This window comes from Aythya marila (genome assembly GCF_965140915.1).
Source record: "Aythya marila genome assembly, chromosome: 7".
Lineage (NCBI taxonomy): Eukaryota > Metazoa > Chordata > Aves > Anseriformes > Anatidae > Aythya > Aythya marila.
In genome coordinates, this window is record NC_139048.1 from 35,547,801 (window position 1) to 35,569,551 (window position 21,751).

The following is a 21,751-nucleotide window of genomic DNA, read 5'->3' on the forward strand; positions in this document are numbered from 1 at the left end:
GATACTGCACGACCTTGGCTGTTCGTGGTTTCCCTCAAACTTCTCTCTTTAAAGAGTTCTGTCGCTGCACTGTTGGTCCAGAGGCCACGCTCAGCGAGGAGGAGGTGGCAGAGCACTCACCACTCCTCTTTAGCTGGGATTCAGCTTCAGCACGAAAACGCGTGAGGAAACCGAGGCGCACACCCGAGTTTATTCAGCTGACAGAAACATCCGACACAGACACCCCCCGCAGGGGGATTCAGCCCCTCAGCGGTGCCCAGGAGGGCGCGGGGACCTTCGGCAGAGCCCCGCAGCAGCCCCCTGCCCGGGCAGCCCCTCGGCGTTCCCTCAGGCAGGCGGCGGGGCCACGACGCCTCACCTGAGGCGAGGGGCGAGGCGGGAAGCGCGAGGCGCGAAGCGCGAGGCGGGAAGCCCCGCAACGGCCCCTAACGGCCCTAACGGCTCTAACGGCCCCGCGTGCCCGAGCGCGCTCACGTGACGGCTCTGCCCGCCCAGGGGCCGCTTGGCGGGGCCGGGCCGCTGAGGAGAAGGCGGCGGAGGCGGCGGCTGGAGCTGAGGTGAGAGGAGAGGAGGTGAGGGGAGGCAGCGGGAGGGAGCCGGGGGAGGCCGGGGCGGCTCCGCTCCGCTCCGCACGGGCGGCTGAGGAGAGGATCCGGGGAGCCGGCACCTGCCCGGCCTCGGTCCCCGCCTGGCCGCGGCCGGGCTCAGGGCGCTGGCGGCTCCGCCGGGTGCCGCCGCCGCGCTCCTTCCATTCCTTCTTGAAGTATTTTATTCATTTTGTTCATTTCCGCGGTGTGGGGACGGCGCTGGGACGCTTAGCGGCACGTCTGGTGTGAGTCGGACTCGTTGGTGAGGAGGGCTGCCTTATGCCTTTTGCCCTGTGTGCCCCCGTCGTTTGGAAAACTTGATGGGCTAAATGAGAATCTCTTCACGTTTCTCTTTCTGGGTGTTAATCTGGCACGTTCACCTTAAAAACTTAACTTTTTTTTTTCTCGTGTAGATTCTCCGGGCAGTTTCTGAATGGACTTTGTTTGAAAAGCAATTTGCTGAATTAACGTAGCGTGCACAAAGATAACTTGAGTTGACGTACTAGCGGAGTAGCATCTATCGCATGAGCAAAAATGGAATGTTCCTGCCCCTGGCTTCCTTTTTAATCTTAAATTATTAATGGATCTCTGTGTTACACAAAGGAAATTTGCGGCAGGCGCTGAGCACAGATGCACGTAGAGAGCCAGATGTAAGAGGAGCTGGTTGTGCAGAAGGACGTGTCTCCAAAAAAGATGAAGGCAGAGAGCCCCTCCTGTTCCTGAGGGTTGTTGGGGTCTCTGGGGGAGCAACAGCGGGCTCTGCCCTGCCCAGCTCTTTTGTAGCTCTCAGAAAAGAGGAATGAGAAAAGGACAAAACTTTTCCAGAACTGGGGAGCGTGGGACTTTGCATATTGTTGAGCAGCTATTAACTGAGACTGTGAGTGCTCCTACTCTGGCATGTTAATGGCAATCATGGTACCCCATCTTCTCTTAGAACCTGATTGTCAAGTTGAATAAAAGTATGTACATGTGATCAGTTCCTTTTCTCTAGGTAATCGATACAGGAAAAAATTCCTTCATCTCCAAGGGAGACCTCGGGTAAAGACTCATTTGTTGATACTGATGTAGGAAAGGTGAAACGTTAACATTTACCAGGGTTCTGGACAATTAAAGGTTTGAAAATGTGTTTGGAGGAAACGTTGGCTTAGATATCAATGGGAAGTAAGATTTCTAGTGTCTGTTCAACCATGTAATGTACAGTGAGTGAGGTGCGTCACAGCAAAGATTGTAACAGTGAACTCACGTTCTGCACTTTGCTTTATGTGAACTTTTTTCAGTATTTGGAATTTTAAAGGGAAAAAGTTGAAATGAGACTGTATTAAAGCAGAAACATATTTATAACCAGTTATTTTTCTTTGAAGTAATACATTCAAGCTTGGTGAAGAAATTTTGGGCAGATATACTAGAAAACTGTGATGTTATAGAAACATGAAACAAAGAGGTGAAGGTGACAGGCTGGTAGAAAGAAGCTGTTGTGTAGTTTGAGAGGATAAAGTTCTGCAATGTTAGTTTTGTAGTAATCTTTTCAAAAAAACAAACTGGGGGGAGAGAAAAGATTGGATCACCATAGGCTACCGAATAACCTGAAGGTGAGACTTGGGTGGGTTTGAGGAGAAAATTTTCCTTGAGTGCTTCCTTGAATTTTCCTTGAGTTTTCTCTGGTGTCACTGCATTAGGGGACTGATTTGTCTGCAGCAGAAGAGGCTCCTGGGCGAGGTCGCCCATGACCGGGTATGTGCTGGGCCCAAGGCGCCATCCAGAGAGCCTGGTATTCTGTGTGGTGTTGTCTGTGTTCCTCCTGTGCCTTCCTTGTGCTGCAGTCATGTCACCTGCCAGCCTCTTCAACAACCACCTGCTCCTCTGCTTCCCAACATTTATAGTTCCCCACCTGGAGAACAGAAGTGCATCCCTCACTGAATTACTCTTCGCTCCAGCTGGATTTAGTTTTCCTCAACTTACGATGTCCTTACTGCTTGTCCTGCAGACAGCACCATAGTAGGCTCACAATACTGTGTTGTGTGAGCACTGGTTCAGGTAGCAGCCTGTTTCCTGCCTGGGAGAGGGAAAGAGCTGCCCTGCCATGGCCAGAACTGTTGCTTTCTGGGGCAAGAGTGGCTTCAGGCCAGGTCTCTTCAGCTGGGAGCTCCTGAAGACTCAAATAAGGGAGTTGCACGCGTGGTTTACCTGCTCTTTCTGTGATGATGGTCTGTACTCAGAAGACCAGAAGATCTGCCCCTACTACCATGGTAGTGAAGATCTTCACTGAGTTAGAGCTGTAATTAGGAAGCACAGTGCTAATTAAGATCAGAACCTTTCTTTTATTTTTTTTTATGGTCCCAACTACTTTTAAAACCAGAGAGTAGAAGATTGACAGGCAGGGGGACGGAAAACAGAATCTTTCTTATTTTAATGAAATGGAACTTCTAGGCTTATGCTTTAGTAATGATGAAAATCAGGTTTAACTACGTTTCTGTCTGTTTATACGCTTTAAACAACTGGTCTGACCTTATAGCATAACAAAATAAAAAATCTCTCAGCGAGCGGGAGAGTCTCAATGTGGCCTTCAACAGAACAGCGATGTAAATAATTAATGATTTCTGAAAAAGAATTATGAATGAGCTGTGGAAGGGCTTTGCATGTCTGCTTAAAAGTGAGAAGGATCTTAATCTATCTGTGGAGTCGGTGTCTGTAGATTTTAATGAGGGCAAAGCAGAGAAAAACAGGTTAGAAAGCATGAGATCTCAGTGAAATAAAAACACAAAGCTCTGGGTTTGTGATCAGATAAGTCAGATCCTTTTTTAAAAGGGATGTGCTGACAGAAGCTGCAAATAACTTTGAAACTGGCATCAGTGCTGAGGAAACAAATGAACAGTTATGAATAGTACAGTGTCACATAAATAGGTTTTTAAGCAGTTGAGCATCCCGTCCTGGGTGTGTGTTAATGCTGCTATTTCATTCATTATTTGGGATTTTGTTTCATTGTGGGCTGAGGCTGTGGTTGCTAGGGTTGATGAGGGGAGCTACATGTGTAGGCTGTGCAGGCATTACGGCTGACTGGAAAAGATGCTGCTTCTAGGGCAGTAGAATTACTTCTGGAGGGCTATAAAGATTGTGTCCCTGGCTCGTGCCACTGGATTGCCTGTTCCATGAGGTGGAATCAGGTGTTACCTCATTTTCCTTTTTTGTTCCCACTGTTGTCTTGTGCAGGCTATTTACAGAAGGCAGGAATTTCTGTGGGAAATTAACTTCAGTCGTAAATTCCACTCCGAAATCTTACTTAGGAGAGAGAGAAATGCCTAGAAAAGCTAAGCAGGCCACTAGTCTTTTCAGCTGAAGAATCTGCATTTTACTTCTGCTTTTCAAGCTAGTGTGAAGCCTTTGAAGCTACTTGGCTCAGTGAGCTTTGCTTTTCGGGAAGCATCGGGGTGAAATCAATGTTGCACCCATGTTAGGTTCCTGGTAAAACCACAGTATTGCTTCTGGATGCGAACCATACCACAATAATGCAGATGCTTACCAATCCCAGCATAACACTTATATAACTAATTTCACCTGGGACTAAAGGTGGATGCAACACAGTAATCCAGGCATCATCAGGCTGTTACTTCATATTTTAGGCAGTCTTGTCACCCTTTTGAAGGGGGCTGTTAGTTAACCTATGAAGAACTAGTTGACTGTGATACAGCAGTATTTGGTTCTCGTGCATAGGATGCTTTCTGTATCTACATCTAGAGGAAAACTATTCAAGACCCAGCTTTATTTGACAGAGGTGTATCAATTTCCAGTTATGCTCAACACCTTGTTTGTACCCGTGACCTCTTCAATTCATTGGAGTGAAAAGTTAGTGTTTTAGTGCAGATATTCAGTCTACCTATGTTTGGAACTTTGAAAGACTGTTCTGTTGACCAAGCAAGCCTGTTCTATAATATAAATTAGGTCAAAAGAGGTGTCTCTAGTTTTGCATGTGTGACGATTTTTAGGTTGAAAATAGTAAGCTTTATTGTCTTTTTTCTCTACTTTTCCCTTCAGGGCAGCCACAGTAAGAGAAAGATATGAAATATCTTTAACGGAATTCTGCTCTTGATCAAGCTGTTAAAAATGGATATGAAAGTTATTTTCTCCTGTGAGGTAAGTAATGCCAGGGAGAAAGTAAAGGAAAAAGTGACTTACTTTGTTTAGTGTTGCTGTCACTACTGCTGTCTGTCCAGCTGCTTTTGTTCGCGTATTTTGAAGTTATAGCATCTGTGACTTAGAGAACTTTGCATCGAAAGTCTTAACTGAAATGTCCTAGAACTAATTCTTTTGGTTACAGGATTACTTATCTTTGTTGTGATCTTCCAGTAGATAAAAACAAATGTGTAAAGGTGTGTGCTCTGGTATAACGGTTGACTTCTACACATAGTAGCTTTTGACCCAATAATGAGCTTTTTTTCAAAGCATCAAAGAAATAGAAGCTGCTAAGTCTGATTTCCAAGAGTGAATATTCACCCAAGAGTAACTGCAGACAGAGGAAATGAGTGACTTCCTAAAGTGAAGAGTTTGTACCACATTTTTTTTTGCATCCCTCTTTTTCTGCTCTGTGCAGTCTAAGCAAAGGTGGTGCTGTTGCTAGCCTGAATTACAGGTGCATATTAATAATGCTAGGATGGGACTTGGCAAAAAGCTACTTCCGTACTGAGCCAGTACTGCTAGGAAACTGCTGTTTCACATGTAAGAATTAGTAAAAACCAAACACATCTCCTGAATTCAGAATCAGGGAAATTCACGTTGTAAGGAATCTCAAGAGGCCATATAGTCCTACCCCCTGCTCAAATGTTCCAGTAGTCAATGAAATTTGGACTAAAAACGCCAGTGAGTAAAATAACTATTTATGTTCGGAAACAAGAAGGAAAATGGATTTATATCTTGCCATATGTATTAAATGTACGTTATAATAATGCAGATAGGAATGTAACATGCTACTAAAACTTGTCAAAGGGAAAATATTTTAATTAAGATAGGATTGTAAAAGGATAGGGTTTGTCTCTGAACAAAGGAAAAGCTAAATCTCTGATGTATTCACTTGTAATCACAAATGAAGCCTCTACAGGTCATCTAACACAGTGACGTGTTGCCAATATTTTCAAGAATGGGTTCCCTGCACAAATGACCCCCTTCCCAGACATCCCTAGGGAATCAATTTCCTTACTTTCTCATGTAACCAAATTGCTTTCTCATAATAAATGGAGAGGAAGTAAACATGGTTCTTATCCCAATACATTTTATTGAAACATTTCCTCTGAAGTATATTTGTTCATGGGAAAACATAGTGACAATGTGAATAAAAATAAGCATCTTGTCAGGAAGCTTAGAGAGCAATCTCTCCCCCCGGGCTCTCAAAATAAACACAAACCCCGTCCTCCTCCTCACCACCGCTTCGTCCCCCATTGTGTACTACCAAATGGAACATTTTATGAGCCCTTGGAATACATGTAACTACTTCAGTGTTTTGGGCAGGGAGGGTCATCCAAAGAAGGGTTTAATACTGTCAGCAGAGAGAGGGTTCATCATTCAAAGCCCGAAGGGAGGGTCACTGAAGGGAAGACATGGTTGTTTCCTTTGGATTTCTGCTTATCTTAATGTGCTTTGAATCGATCCCTCAAAATTGGTAATTTGATAGCCTTAATAGTTACATTAGTAATTTAATGAGCCCCTTCCAGTGCACCATCAATGACAAACGTATACTTGAGGAACAAAAATAGAATCGTTTTATAGGCAGTGCAGTTCCTGAAAGCCAGTGTATTATTACATGTATGCAAGTTTTGATGCTATGAATTTTTTAATATACCATGAGTGATTTCATCATCGTAGAAATAAGTAATAACACAAAATGGCACATCTAATAATTCCCAATATCTTTCTTCATCCTCATTCCCAGTGACAAGTCACACTTCCAGCCTGATTTTCTGTCTCTCAATGGATTTCTGGGTAACTCTCATAACTCATGTAATTAATTTACAGATGGTTATTGTTCTTGTGAAATGTACTCTGTGAACTCACTGTTTCCAGACGGAATTTATGTTGTTTCTGTTACTGGGTATAAATTCTTGAAGAGAACATATATGGAGGTCTACATAGAAGTTAACTTAGGTATTGTAAAGCCATGTGCTTGAGTCAGAAAATACTGCGTCTGCAGAAGGCATGTCTTTGTAGAGCTGTTAGTTGTTCTTTAGTATCCCAGTCACAGCTTATTTTCTTATGGGCTTCCGTGTCGCTTGAGGAATTATGAGATGACTAGTAGTAAACTTAGCTCTATGGTTAAAGAAGCCACTGCTGTCAGAGATTACTTTCTCCGTAGTCAGTAGAATGCTCCACAGACAATAGAATAAATTGGGTAAGTGTATGCTAGTGCACACAATAATGCAGACTCCAGCAATTTAATTTAGCTGCCAATTCAGGTAGATATGAAACAAGCTGTGGTCTGTGTAAAACCAGCAGAGGAGCATGTATGCCCGTGAAACAACAACCTGCAGTAGAATTAATGTAGAATAGGAAGTTTTTAATCTTAAAACTGCTTGAGCTAGTCCTTCCCAAGCTTTTGACTAGGAAGTATGAAAACTGGGGGACTGCTGCGTATCTGTGGTTGGTGGGAATGGGTAGGTAGTGTTGCTATGTTCACAGCTTTTAATCCATAGAATTAAATTTGTTCTCTAGTAGTGTTTTTCACAGCATGTTGAAATCCTGTACTAAGCACATCTCCTTTATTAAAAGCACAGAAATTAGAGAGTGAGTGATTCTCACAACACCCATGCAGAATCAGGAAACAATTCTTTGTTAGGTGAGAAACTGAGAAAGAAATGTTGCAGTCAGAAATGTCCATTAATCCAGGCATCTTAGACAAGGTACCCAACACAATAAATCCAAGTTGTAATATAAAAGCAGTGTTGTCACCCCAGAGCATCCAGTTGGCAACTGGAATTACCTGTGTCTCACACTTTGGAAACAAGGGCTTAGCACTCTCAAGATGAGGTTTTACAGCAATAAAAACATTCTTAGCATGATACTTGCTTATTTTCACCGACTTTATCAGCGATGAAATGTGTTTGTGTCTGGGCTCTTAAATGGGCAAACATCCCAATAACTGTTCTGAGCAACAGGTACCATTTAGGTCTGAGATAGATGTGTGTGTTGCGGACCTCATGACTCCTGCATGTTTCAGTTCTTGATTTACGGCTGTTGCTTAACACTTGCGCTCCTTAAATGTGTCTCTCTTTCAGATGCATGATTTCCACTGGCATGCATGCTTAGACATATAGTTAGATACTTAGTAAATAAGGAAATATTTGTAGAAATATTCTTCTCAGTCTTCTGAGGGAAATTGTTGTGGGTGAGGCTTTACTTGAGGCGATGCGACCGATTCCATTAGGATTTCTCTAGGCGTGAATCAGGTTCTCTTAATCCTCCTTTCTTTGTATGTTTGCAACAGTGGTCCCCAGTGGTAATTCTATAGTTAAGGAACTGTCAACATTTCTCTTACAATAATACAGTATTTTAACTGTAGTTTTTGAATTTAAGTGGAAAGCAATGGCTTTTTTTCATACTTTTTCAAATCACACAGTATACATGGTATCTTGAATCCTTCAAGTTCTTTTACCTAATCTAGTTAAAACCTGTAACAATGATTGATAATTGGACAGTTCCTGGAGGTAGTATATTCCAAATCCTCTGTAAAAACTGCAAATGTCTGTAAGAAAGATGTGCTTTCACAGGTGGTGGTTTTTAATCAGTAATGTTAAAGAAAAATAGTATAACTTTTTGTTAACTATTCCTGGTAACAGTGCTTTGTGAAAGGCCCATCAGATAGCCTGCAGTGAAGCATGCAAACTGTCTTCATTTGCTGCTTCCGAGGCTTTTCTTCAAGATACAACAGTGGATCACTACATGAATTCCTCTGCAATTTCCACAGTTACCATTATCCTTTAGCTACACAGTTTCAGTAGAATTTATATAAAGCCTTTCAAAGAGAGAAAGGTGTCCACCAGAACCAACCCCAGTAATATTCTTTCTGGATTAGAGAAACAAAAACTGTGGGAACTAGATTTGCTTGGACATACTGAATTAAACCACTAAACCACTAAACCAGATGAGCAGTGTTTGGACCATGTAAACCTTCTGTTGATATAAGCCAAGCTAACCCATTAAATTTGTTTTGCTGAAGTGAGGTCTTTGCATGGGAATCTGTGCTAATGTAACTAAATCGTGTCACTGAACTGGTGTAAATAGCTGTAAGAGACACAAGGTTTTACATTCCCTGCAAAGCTCTCTTTAAAAATCATGTATGTTTCAGAAGCAGAGAATGTACAGAATATAACAGGAATTCTACAGATCTTTTTCTTCTTGAATTATCACCTAAATTGAAACCCATAGGGATCAGTAGAAACTCTTCCTATCAGTTTCAGTGGGATTTTTATCAGACTTAAACCATAACCAGGGGCTTTTACTTTAGTGTATAGCCACCTGTAGGACAGAGGTACGAGAGTAAATCACATTTAACAAGGCTGTTTATCATGGTTGAATGATGGTGAGATTAAGCTGCCCTTGATTCTACTGTTTAATCCAGCTCTTGTTTTGGCCCCCTGGAGAGAACAGAATATGGCTATTGGCTGCTCTTGTATGCAAGCAGTGATTCAGAGACCCCCTAATACCAGTCTTTGACTGCTGGGGAAAGGAGGGAAAATCCGCATTTGTTCTCTTCCCCTCACCACCTCTAACTTACACCTGTAGGGTTCCTGTAGCGAGGGAGCTTTGTTCAAGGCTGTCTGCATGATCTCTCTAAAAGTGCCCGTATAAACAACTTGGTGCAGCAATTGCACATATGTGCAGAGACTTCTATTTAGAAACCCTTTAGAATTTATGCAGTCTTTGAGCAATATTTCAGCTTTTCAGTTTTGGTCTGCATTTTGTAACTTCCTGCATATAAAGCTACTGGACTTTGAATATGATAGGTGACTTTTACAGGCCTCAAAAGGCAGGCAGAGCATTTATAATGCTTTAAAGAGTGAGAGCAGATCCATTTATATATGGCTTTTAAAGCTCAAGATCAAGAGTGACACGCAGAGACAGTGTTTGCCATTGAGAACTTTTTATTGTAGTTCCCTGATATCTCTGTCTCTTAAAAACTTAGTACTCAGAAGTGCATTTTGACTGATCTTTGTAGAGGAGGGACTGAAACCAGCCAGAAGGTTAGACAGACAGAATTTTCCCCAGCTGACTGTTTGCTGTGACTCTCATTTAATTCCCCAAATATATTCTTTCCATTAACATCTAAGTGGACGGCAGAAAGGTTAAGAAAAACTTTTAACAGTTATGCAGATATCATCACCACAGGTGAGATAAGTCGATAACGCAGTACAGGCATGAAATCACTTCTTCAAGGTGAAAATTTGCACCTGGGATTAGGTTTTCATATATATGTGAATGTTTTCCTGTGAAGTGGCAATAAAGAGTTATTCTGGGCTGAAAATGTGTTTCTGGCATGTCCCAGTTGGTGAACGAAGGCAGAAGTTATGGACAAAATTGCCAAGATTTGAGAATAATTCTTCATGTATTAGTTTAACTTTCACTGATACATTAGCATGTATTTTGGTTAGCAAGTGGTATAGAATACAGTGCTCCAACAGATTTTCTCAGAGGGCAAACCATTGATTTTAAAGATGAGCCTCCTGTATCTCGGAAACTCCCTTAAATACTGGAAATAGCTGATAAAGCTAGCATGCTCTGGGTAGTTGGAAAAGTCTTATGACATTTTGATGCAATCATTTCTAGTTTCCTTCCCTTGTGAGACAGCAAAATGATAAATATTCAAGAAGAAATCCTCCTACTAGTCAGTTGTTCCCATTTAGCTTGTGTTTGGAAGTGGTACATAAGCTGATTAAATCTTTCTTACCCATGTTGTAATTCTGAGGATCTAGAAGCAGGGAATATAACCATTATAAGCTGTTGCAAACCTATCTTAAAAAAAATAAAATTAAAAAAAAATCCCCATTTAATACAAAACTGAGCTGTGTTACAAATTCTTAATACTGCTTTGTCCTCTCTGGGTTGTGAATTCAGCGAGCTGTAGCTCTTCTACTTCTTCCCTTGGGAGACTCTTATATAATCATTCAGCTGTTCCTCTTGCTGTCCTTCTAATTAAGCTGAAATTTTATGTTGCTTAATTGTATCCTGGTAGACCTAACCTAGCAAACTAGGACTAGTGAAATGAATTCCCTCCCTTCTAACACTAGAAGAGGAGTGCAGTGGTGAAGGCAGTAATGGAGTTTTGCAAGGTTTCATGTCAGAGCCTCTCTCAGTGCAACTGAGACACCTGAGTCAGCAGGTGCCCTTCCAGCAGTGAAGACTATCTGTGTTCTGCGCTGCCTAAGGAAGAGGTCAGTGGAAGTGATTATTCCTCTCTACTCAGGCACTTGTCGGGCTGCACCTGAAGTACTGTGTCCAGTGTGGGGTTTCACGGTACTGAAGGGAGTGGAATGAATGCTAATACAGTTAGGGGCCTGAAACACAACATATGCCCGGAGCTACTGAGGGAGCTACGTTTAGCCTTCTCCATCTCCAGATAAGGGAGCATCTACTTAGTGTCTTCTGATACGTGACAAGGGGCCATTGGGAAAACAAGTAGGCTCTTCTTAGAGCTGCACAGCAAGGGGACTGCGTACAAGGTGTGCATATATTCAGCATTTCATATCCAATATTCATATTCATATATTCATATTAGGGAAAAAGACTGGAAATACAATTCATGCAGCAAACTGGTGCTATATCTCATTCTCAGAGTGCCTCAGTAAGATCTGATACAGTATTGTCTTCTAAAGGGATGATGGTCTTGCACTGTAATTAGTATTCAGTAAACAACTGGAGAAAAAAAAAGCATGGTGGTCTGTTAGTGTCTGTAACGCATACAATGGGAATAACATGTCTCCATCTCTGAGAACTGAGACAGAATTGTGTGGGATATTATGAAAAGGGATGCAACTGACGTTTGTTTTGATTTGTATCACAGTTGGCTGAGAACAGTTGTTAACATCACTAACTAGAGGCACCTTGTCTCAAACTCTAAACTCTGTCCTTACTACACACACACACAAAAAAAACCCACAACCTCACATTGCTAAAGGACTGCATACAATATGGAATAGTTCTGAAGAAAAAGCCAGTTGTGAATGCATATGTATTTGGCATGGGAATAATACAGCTCTGAGTGCAAACCCATTAATAAAAAATTGTATTGACAGGAAATGACTTGAATTTTATTTTAACATGCATAAAATATGCATTTACATGTTTTTTTCCAATGCATTTATCCTCTTTATGAATTTTTTATGGAAAAAAATCTAATGGAGTATATACCAATCCATTACAGAAGTAGTTAGAAGTGATTTTGATCTACCCACATAATTAAAGCCTCTAAGCCTAATTGTGGGGAAAAAGTAGACTTCAATGATGGGAGCTGGGTAATTCTGATATTTTAATTCACTTGCCGCCAGTTGGCTAAGACTACATATCACATACAATAGGAGGATGGTGAAGTCCATCGCTGATGTACCATGTCTCCTTATTTTGATTGTACATCATTCATTCGAGTTCTTTTGTATTGTTGAAAGTAGGTTTCACAGATTGTAGGGAGCACCTTCTGTCCCTGTGAGACCGCCAGATGCAACACAGAGCACATACGTATACGGGATAATTTAACTTACTTTGCTTTACTGAATTCCTCATGGATTTAAACTTATTTCCCCTAAAAGCCTCTTAATCTCAACATGTTCTTAAAAGCTCTTCTAATACAAAGGGCCCCTGCATTCAGAGCTGAGGGAAGAGCTCCAGTTTGTCCCGTGCTATTGAGTTTCATCCTTGCGCTGTCCTGGGTTGCCTCTGCAATGTCAGATCTGCCTTCCCTCAGTGCATGCTCAAACCCTGTCCTGTAGCTGTCCATGCTGTCTGCTCATCTGTGTGTAACTTGTCTTAGGAAACAGAAGTTGTGCTTAGGTGTTGCTACCAAAAATGAAGGGGAAATAATTTCAGTTGTCCTGAATTAAAAGTATGACTCCCCAGAGGGAGCAAATGCCAACATCACTAGATTATTTATTTTCACTTTTTGAAGCAGCCATCTCTTACAGACCCTACCTAGACCTGTAATATAGGCAAGAAGCCCTTGCCTCCACAGGGCATCAAGTCTGGATCAGTCTGAGATGCAGACTTTCTTAGAATGTTAACACACAGTATTATTTCCACACCAACATGGGAAAGAACTTCTTCACAGTGAGGGTGACAGAACACTGGAACAGGCTGCCCGAAGAGGTGGTGGAGTCTCCTTCTCTGGAGATATTCGAGGCCCGTCTAGACGCCTACCTAGGTAGCCTGCTCTAAGGAACCTGCTTTGGTAGGGGGGTTGGACCCAATGATCTTTTGAGGTCCCTTCCAACTCCTACAATTCTGTGATTCAGTGATTAAAAACTCACCCCCAGACTTGTGTGCTTGTACTATCACGCTTCTGCAGATACAGCTGACTAGATTATAATGGGGAGGTGAAAAGCATGGGCTATTTAATTTCCTTCTCTTTTTGAACAGTTTTCACAGAGAAGCTGAATTAAATGTTTCTAATCCCCTCTTCCATCACCTTTTGTTATTCTTGACTGGTATTTTTTCAGCTTATCTGCTCCTGAACCTTGCTCTGGTCCCTCAGAAGCACAGAGGATGGCAGGGCCTGAGGGCATTAAGTGTCAGCAGCTCTGCCATGGTAGAAAGCTCCCTAAGGAGTTCAGCTAACGGAGCGTGTTGGAGGAGCCTCTGAAGTTAAACTAACTTTCCAAAGCCAGGAGCGGAAAGGTCATTTGTAACTTCATTTATGGTTTACGCACAACTAATGTTCTCTCGTGATGCTTTTTAATCATCTGAGAAATACATTCTCAAAACCAAAATGTTAATTTAGCCCCAGAGTAATGAATAAAATGTTGGAGCATATGGAATATACCCTTACGTTTACACTTCTGAATACATTTTGTGATTTAGTAAAACTAAAATAATTCTAAGTAAAATTCTTTGTGTGCAAATGAACATTTTTTATTCTTATTTTTTTTATCCAGTTATACTCTGAGTTTTGTGGTGTAGTTAACGATACTTAATGGAGATGCAATGTTGGGACGCACTTGGCAGTCCATAATCGTGTTTTGGAAAGCTCTACGGACTTGGCAAAGCCAGGCTCTGTAGTTAAATGCTAGCCATGGTCCAATGCCATATCCTCGGGGATGGTAAAAATGGAACTTATCTCCTTCACCCTCTCCCTCTTGCTGTTATCCACCCTTGATAACAGACAACCAAAAAGGAAAAATGCAAGCTGGCTACCTGGAATACTTAAACATCTAACTGAGTAAAGCTTTAACACTCATGTATTTTTAATGCTTGTGCTAACTCAGGGGGAATACTTGTGGTTTATTGCTGTCCTTTCTTGTATCAAAGCCTAGAAACTGTCAGTTGCTCTATACCCTATTAAAGATGCATTCCAGCCACTCGTGAAGGTCTGTCACTCAGACAAGTTGGTGGTCACAGCTGTACAGTTTGTTAAAATGTTTGGAAAAATAAATAAATACTGTTCAAAATAAATAAGTACTGTTCAATAGGATTATGTGACACAGGACAGAGATCTTCTAGCTGTTCTGGGTTTTTATTTTATACTTCGCTGGAAAAGCTGCAGTCTGAATTAAATAGAAAGTTACACATTTGTGGTGGGAAGACACTGAATGCTAGAATTTGCCACAGATGGTCATTAACATGGAAACTACACAGTAACGTGCAGCTGCTTCCACAGCTGTAGAAGCCTTCAGGCTTTGGGTACCCTTTGATGGGACATAAAAAAAAAGAAACTTCAGACTTCTTGTTCATCAAAAGCAAAGCGCTATTTCTCTTTTTTCCTTGTTAAACACCTGAGTAATCTTTGCAGTCATTGCAGTCTAGGTGTGTTTAATAGAGATGTGGGTTCTAGCTCTGTGATTTGTCTTCAAAACGTGAGTATTTAAACTGTAAAACAAAAGTGCCAGTAAGAAACTAAGATTTGCCGCTCTAAAACAGCCCAGTAAAATGGATACCTTCTGTATCGCCCTGCTTTGCCTAGTCCCTGGATTATGTGAGCTGAACCTGAGCCTTATTGCTCCCTGAAAGTTGCAGGTCCTAGAAAAGAGTGAGTACACGGGGGAGTGCTCTTACATAGAATTAAAGTTTTTTAACCCTCATTTATAGAGAAAAAGTTGTTTGTGCAGAGGTTAAAACTTACAAAATGGAAGGTAATCATACTATTAATCTGAAACCTGTAGGTTGTGAAATTTAATTTGTTTTTTTTTGTTGTTACTGTTGACTGCACTATCAGTTTGATACTTTGCTTGCAAGCAGATGTCCTGAGTGAGCATGTACGAACAACAAGAGTTGTTTTAATTTCTGATTTGTTTCCCCTGTCCATCCCAATTCTGTGCAAAGCTGGGAAAGTCATGCTTAATATTTGCAGTGCCTCACCCCATAGCCTCCTGTGAAGCTGCCAACTGTAATTTTTCGTGACACAGTTGTACTCTGCTGAGAATTGTTGCAGTCTGACCTGCTTAATGTGAGTTTGACTTCACAGTATTTGAAAAATATAGTCAGCTATAACCAAAATGCAGTTGGGTACTGTCAGTCCAGGTGTTCTTTAAACAACTTTATCCCGTTTTCCGAAGAAAAGGCTGTGTTACTGCTGGAAGACCGGCGACGTACGAGTCCAGCAGGCTGTAAGGGCACGCTTTCTTTCCCGCAGCCACCCCGCTGGGTCAGATCGGTCCCGTTGGCGGTGCGGGGCCGGGCCGGGGCCGCTCCGTGTCCGTGCCCGTGCCCGTGTCCGTGCGGCTGTCGCTGTCCCCGTGCCGCTCCCTCCCTCCCTCCCGCCGCGTCCCGCTTTTCATGAATGAAGGCGGCCGCGCTATAAATAGCCCGCGGGCTGCGCACGTCACAGGGCGCGCGGCTCCCGCCCGACTCAGCGCCGCGGGGCGGGCCGGGGGGAGCCGAGCCGAGCCGAGCCGAGCCGTGCTGTGCTGAGCCGTGCCGGCGGCATGCTGCCTCCCTGCCACGGCGGGCCGCCGCCTGCCGGTGCCCCCCCGCTGTAAGGAGCGGCGGGGAGAGGGCGCGGCGGCGCCCGGTACCCTCGGCCCGGCCCTGCAGCCCGGCTCCCGGGCATCCCGCTCTCCCGGGTAGGTCCCGCGGCGCCCGGGCGCGATCGTGCCGCTCCCCGCCGGGGCGGGCCGGGTGCCGCCGAGCCTTGCGCGCTCCCGCCCCTCGGGAGAGGGAGAGGAGGTCGCCGCCCCTCCCCGGTACCGAGTCCTCGCAGGAGCTGAGCCCTCCGGCCTCCTCTCCCAGCCACGAGGCTCGAGGCAAAAATAGATGATGCTTACGGGAAGCAGAAACCTCCTGGAGCTTGGTGCTTCTGAGTGGCATCTCCTAAAAGCCCGAAGGTTTGCAAAGGTTTATCTTTTTCCCTCTTTTTTCCCACCTTTCATTTCTCCTGCTGTGTCTGTGGAGTCTGTTGTGGGTTGCTGTGACAACAGCAGGAGGCTGCTGTGGGGGGCTTGCAGCACGCAGCTATCAGGTGTCTCCTGGCTGGACCTCTCAGAGGACCAAGAAAGGCACGCGGTAGTAGACCTTATTTTTTTTCGGTTAGCTTGCAGTGGATATGGTAGCATCCAACATCTAGAGCAAAGGGAAGGCTAGCCAGAGAGCTCGGGGTTGCCTTCTGCTGGTCAAGGCACTACTCAGGCTTCCAAAGGCAGCAATGTACTTGTTTAAAAATGATAGTAATAATTACAAAAAAAAAAAAAAAAAAAGGCCCTTGAAGCTGTGCATATGGTCACAGTGAGAGCAAGGAAGAGATGCCAGAATATTCTCAATGACTTTGTTCATCCTCAGTCTGTGTACTATTTCAGGACACACAGCTGACTTGAAGCCAAATGTTCAGCTTGATCTGTAATAGAAGCTGAGGTGGAAATTAGTTTGTTCAGTGTGTTCACAGGAGCTCTTAAGCTAGCACTCTTTCTAGGCAAAAATAGAGCATGTGAGGAGGAAGCAATGTTGTTAGGACAGAGTCGCTGTGTAACTGTTCAGTAGCAACTGAATGGGACATATCTGTGTACAGGCTGATCAGGATTTATCACAGCACGTGGAAGTAGAGCAGCTTAATTTCTCTTCAGTAATTTTCTGAGGTCCTCTTCTATTAGGTTGTGCTTTTTATTTTTTTATGCCCATTGGATCTGTATTGCCATTTGTATGCCTCAGGTCTGTGATATATCCATTCGCTATTAATAGAAAAAATAACTTGGTGAGCTGAATGTTTGTACTGTGGGGTTGTTTTTTTTTTTATCTCACAGACATAATACTTACAGAGCGTAAGATCTGGGACATGCTCAGATGTGTACAAGTATTTTTATCCAAGAAGAAATAAACATCAGTTTTAGCTCTGGGGAGCTTTCTAAAACTCTTGCCCTTTTAAAACTCCAGGCTTCACAAATACTGTAGAGCATTAGACTGAGAGGAAGAGCTGATCACTTGACTGGTAAATCCCAATGTTTGATTCTTTGCGAATACATTTTGTTCACTGGAAAACTATTTAAATCCTGCATCCAGATGTTGCCCTGTGCTGAAGGAGCTGAAAAGACAGAGAAGCCTTGAATTTAGGAAAAGCACAGGAGCAACAGATGTTTGACATGTCCCTCCTTTGCTCCCACCTTTTCTGCCAGAAGAAAATTATCAAGTGCTGTAGAACAGAGAACGTACCCGTGACTGTCTCCCAAGCAGGGTCAGTTTTCCCCCAAGAGGGGAAAAATAAGGCAGAGCAGTCATTGCTACATACAGCAGTTACAGAGCTCACAGCAAGGCATCACTGAGGCGAAGACTGCTCAGATCAATGTGAAAATACCCTTGGATCGTGGATGGTGTGCGCATAAGAGCTCAAGGCCTTGTGCTGAAGGACTGGGTGGTGACAGGGTGTGTGAGCTAGAGTTGGTGCCGCCTGGGGTGCGTGCAGTGACAGTTGGGCCCTTTCTTAATAGGGGTAGGCTCATGAGATTAAACTATGGATTCCCTTTGGTTCTCATCTAACATTCTACTTTTCTGTTTTCCTATCCCTTCCGTCTGACATAAAAGACATGGCAAAAGATATGGCAATTTGTATCTTCTTTTTAAAAATTTTTGACAAGTGTCTGCATGGCACTAGACATTACAAGTAAACTCCACATACACTTGCTTCCTGCACAGTTCACTTAATGTCACTGGATTTGCGTTTGGGATATAAATGCAGGACTTCAGCCAGGATCTGGAAGTAGCACTTATCTGAAGTCTTAAATACTGAAGTATTTACTATTCTAGTCAGTGTTTAGATTTTTTTTATGCTGTCATCTAGAAATTTTATTCACCTTGTACGTACAGTTTCCCTGTACTGATTGTATGTGAGAGTAAATAATGTCACAAAAAAATATCTTCCTAAAACATCACTGATTAACACGTGAGAAATACCACACAAAGTTCAAGAAACGAGAGCCTGATTCTGTCTATTGGAAGGAAAAAAGCAGAAAGTGAATTCTTCAACAGCTTCCTGGGCTAGAAGGTCACTAGTGTCTCTAGAATATTTGTCTTTGTAGTTCGAGCAAAACTTGATAAATATATTCCCCATAGAAATGTGCAGAGGTTGGGAGAATGCCTTCGTTGTTTTTGTTTGTTTGTTTGTTTGTTTTGTTGGTTGGTTGGTTTCTTACCAAAGAGAGCATACAATGTCAATACCTGTCTTTATATAAATTGGTAAAATTGGTAATAACCTTTACTACAATGGCAGCGGTGTAATGCTGTATGAGCTTCTGAATTACATAAGAGTAGGATTTCATGGTGTTTATGACCATGGAAATCAGTACTGCTGAATCAGGCTTTTTCAGTGATGCTTCTCCCTTTAATCCTGAGTTTTATGTCTTATCCCAGGTACTCTTGAGCATTGCAGTCACTAAGGATTCAGCTGCAGCTTTGCCCAAAATAGTGAGCCAAATACCAAACCAGGAGCCAAAGCATCTGATGCTGTGTACATTAGTGGGTTATGCAGTGCAGTAGCAGGGGATCTGAGGATGAAAATGTTGGTGCTGAGGCCCCAGTATGCATGTAGTACACGTTTCAGGGGCAGCAGGTGTTACTTCAGATTATCTTTAATCTGGTGTGGGCTGAATGCTCACTCCTTAGTGGTGGGTGGCATGTCTTTCACTTCAGATTAATCTGAAACAAATTCAGTTTGTTCACATAGGTGGCCATTCCTGACACAAACCAAAGCATGGTAAGTGGTGGTGACTGGGGTTTTTGCTTCAAGAATGCATTCTTGTCCAAACTAAAATGCTAGTAGAGCTGCACCCTTAATCTGTTCCTGCAATGTGATCTGTTGCAGAAGGAGGAATAATCTAAGGTCTCATTGCACAATGGCATTTTTTGGGGGGCTGCTTTTTGAAGTAACAGCTTTCTGGAGACGGTTACCACCTGGTCTAAATGAGTCTTGCCTGTTCTTCACTTACTCAGTTCTCAGTCACTTTTATTAATGTCAGCCCCAGCTAATTTCAGCTAGTGTTGATGTGCCAAGTTATGACACACAGCAAAGCCAGAGCTTGGTCACTGCCTAGCCCCTTGTGTCTGCTGTGGGTATCTCTGCTAAATGGAAAGGGCAGCCACTGGAGCCAGGTGCATCCTGAATCCCGACAAAATGCATTCACAAAACTATGCGAGAGCCTTAAATCAACCATGTGCCAGCCCAGATTATTTCCCTCTTCCCAGGGGTGGGTTCGGTGTGGTCACTCTTCCTCAGATCTCTCTGCACAGCAAAAAAGAAGAAACAGAAGGGACTGCTCTGTGTCGTGGCCTGTTCTTGAGGTAGACTGAAGAACTGATGAAGGGAGGGGTAGCAGTGTTGTAGACTCTCCCTCATTACAGAAAAGATTCATCCCCAATTCTTGTACCTGGCTTCTGAAATGGTTAAACGTCCTTCACCTGATGTATGGATTAATTTCTAGAGAGATGATCTCATCACAGAGGATATTGCAATGTATGTCACAGGTCAAAATAATACGTAATCTGCTCAGAGTAATCAGCTTGTTGATTTCTGCACTTCAGGTCTTCCAGAAGCTGTCAGAAAATTGACATAGTTCAAATCTACTGCTAGCATTTGCATTTGGTTCTCTCTTTTGTCTGAAAGTCTGTGAGTAAAACACAAAGACGTGTCCTTGTGGAATGCACACTTCAGAAGGCTCAGGTGTATCGTAGATTTTTGGTTGTCTAAGGAAGTGCTCCAATGGTGTTGTGTCATCACAGAGGTAGGCTGGGTTTGATGAGGAGTCCTAATCCACACAAATGAACAGTAAGTTCCCCTGCGTTTTTCCCTGGCATATGTGTGTTCATCCATTTAGATTCTGAAACAACACGTGGCAGGTTAGATATTGAGAACAAACATTTCACTTTTCTTATTTGCTCTGGCTCATGAGCTCTTTGGTCCTTGCCAGTGTGCCAGTGCCTTGGGATTCTGCACTGCAAGGTAGTGACTTATGTGTCTGAAGAACTTGGTATTTTACATCTCCTTTTCCAGTGGCAATGGTTGCAAGCAGTAACTTTGTAACTTGGGAATGGAGGTAAGATCATTGCTTACCCTTGTCAAATTTTTCATGGCCCTTTTGATGTGTTATTGTGTAATGGCTCACTGAGGGCATCGCTCTGAAAGTATGCTTAAAAAATACATCTTCAGACTAGATTGAAATATGGAGTACCTACAAATGCTCTTTCAAACATTTTCAGAAGAGTGTATTTTTCAGGAATAAATGTTGATGGGTTTACTACCTTTCTGCTGGCCTGAGTTTTTCAAACAATTCCCACTTGCACCATCCACGTTACGTGGTGGCAAATTTTGGTGTCTCTTTTCATTAGATTCCTTTAGTAATTGTGATGACATAATTTTGGTTGGCAACTTGTTTGTTTGAAGGCCTTTCTGTTTTGCATGTTTAATTAGATTCCTTGAGACAGGTTAGATTATTTTTTTTTCCCCATGAAATAACTTAAAAGCTTTACTGAGCAGGCAAGGTCCTTACATGCTGTCACTCTGAAACTTCAGCTAAACAGTTTGCTCTTAATGCAAGAACAAAGTAACGTGCTTGCTTGTTTTCATGCTAAGAGATGCTCTCTCAGTCTTATTGGACATGTTTAAGCACTAAGCTAAGTAAGTGCCTGCAGGATCACTCCATAATCACTGATTAAAGTAGACACTCTTGGTGATTTGTTTGTCCTGTTTTGCTGAAGAGAAAAGATTTGATAAGTAGCAACTGCTCTTTGAAAAATCTTAGGTATATTTAGTATAAACTAAGTGATGATTTAAAATACCTAGGAAGTTCAAAGTGGGCAGTTAGCTGCACAGGCAGTGAGATCCATAAGGGTGGATTTCTGATCCCACATAAGGTTTTACAGGGACGGCTCATGGGGATTGCTATTAAATTTGGATCTTCCTCCACTTTTGTTCCAGAATAGAAAAATGCAATTAGAGCTTTAAATATATTAAACTGCATTCTTAAAGCAAGGCAAGTTCATGATTAGGGTCTGGTTATATTTTGTATGTAAATATACTTTCATGCATACATAGAGAGGAGTTGTGTGTGTCTGTCACGTTTAATTTGTGTTCTAGTGCACTAGATGATTAAATGATATGCTCCATCTACAGATCTGTTGGAAAATTTCTCTAGAAAAGCAGTGTTTCTTTACTGAGGGTGACTAGCCAGAAGGATCTGCGTGCTATAGCAACCACAACTGTTTTTAGTGATAATAACAACAACTCACTCAGCACTGAGAAAAACTAAGCAAAAAAAGCAAGCATCCTTCGGAATTCAAGGTAAAACAACAGAGGAAGAAATTAGTGACCATAACTGTCAGCAAGCTATGGTTCATGACAGTAACCTTACACTTCTTTGGAAATAAATCAGCTTTATTTAGAATAGTTCTTTACTGCCAATGAAGTTAGTTAATTAATTGGTTTTATCTTAGATTTTGAGTCCACTCACATCTGATTTTTGGCTGCCTCTGTCTCATCATATGCCAACAATCAAGGGTGACAGTGTAAA

At 42.5% G+C, this 21,751-nt stretch overlaps 1 protein-coding gene across 2 annotated transcripts in view; it reads left to right on the forward strand.

Annotated features, from left to right (window-relative positions):
* The first annotated feature begins 254 nt into the window (after positions 1–254).
* Positions 255–21,751, forward strand: part of RHOBTB1 (Rho related BTB domain containing 1) — a 48,859-nt gene continuing 27,362 nt past the window's right edge. The window contains exons 1-2 of one of the 2 annotated variants that reach the window (XM_082764268.1): positions 255–557; positions 4,617–4,715. The gene's annotated coding sequence lies outside the window, so the exon portion shown is untranslated. Of the gene's footprint in view, positions 558–4,616; positions 4,716–15,720; positions 16,091–21,751 lie in introns of those variants that run through there. The other variant, XM_082764269.1, reaches the window with a different exon arrangement.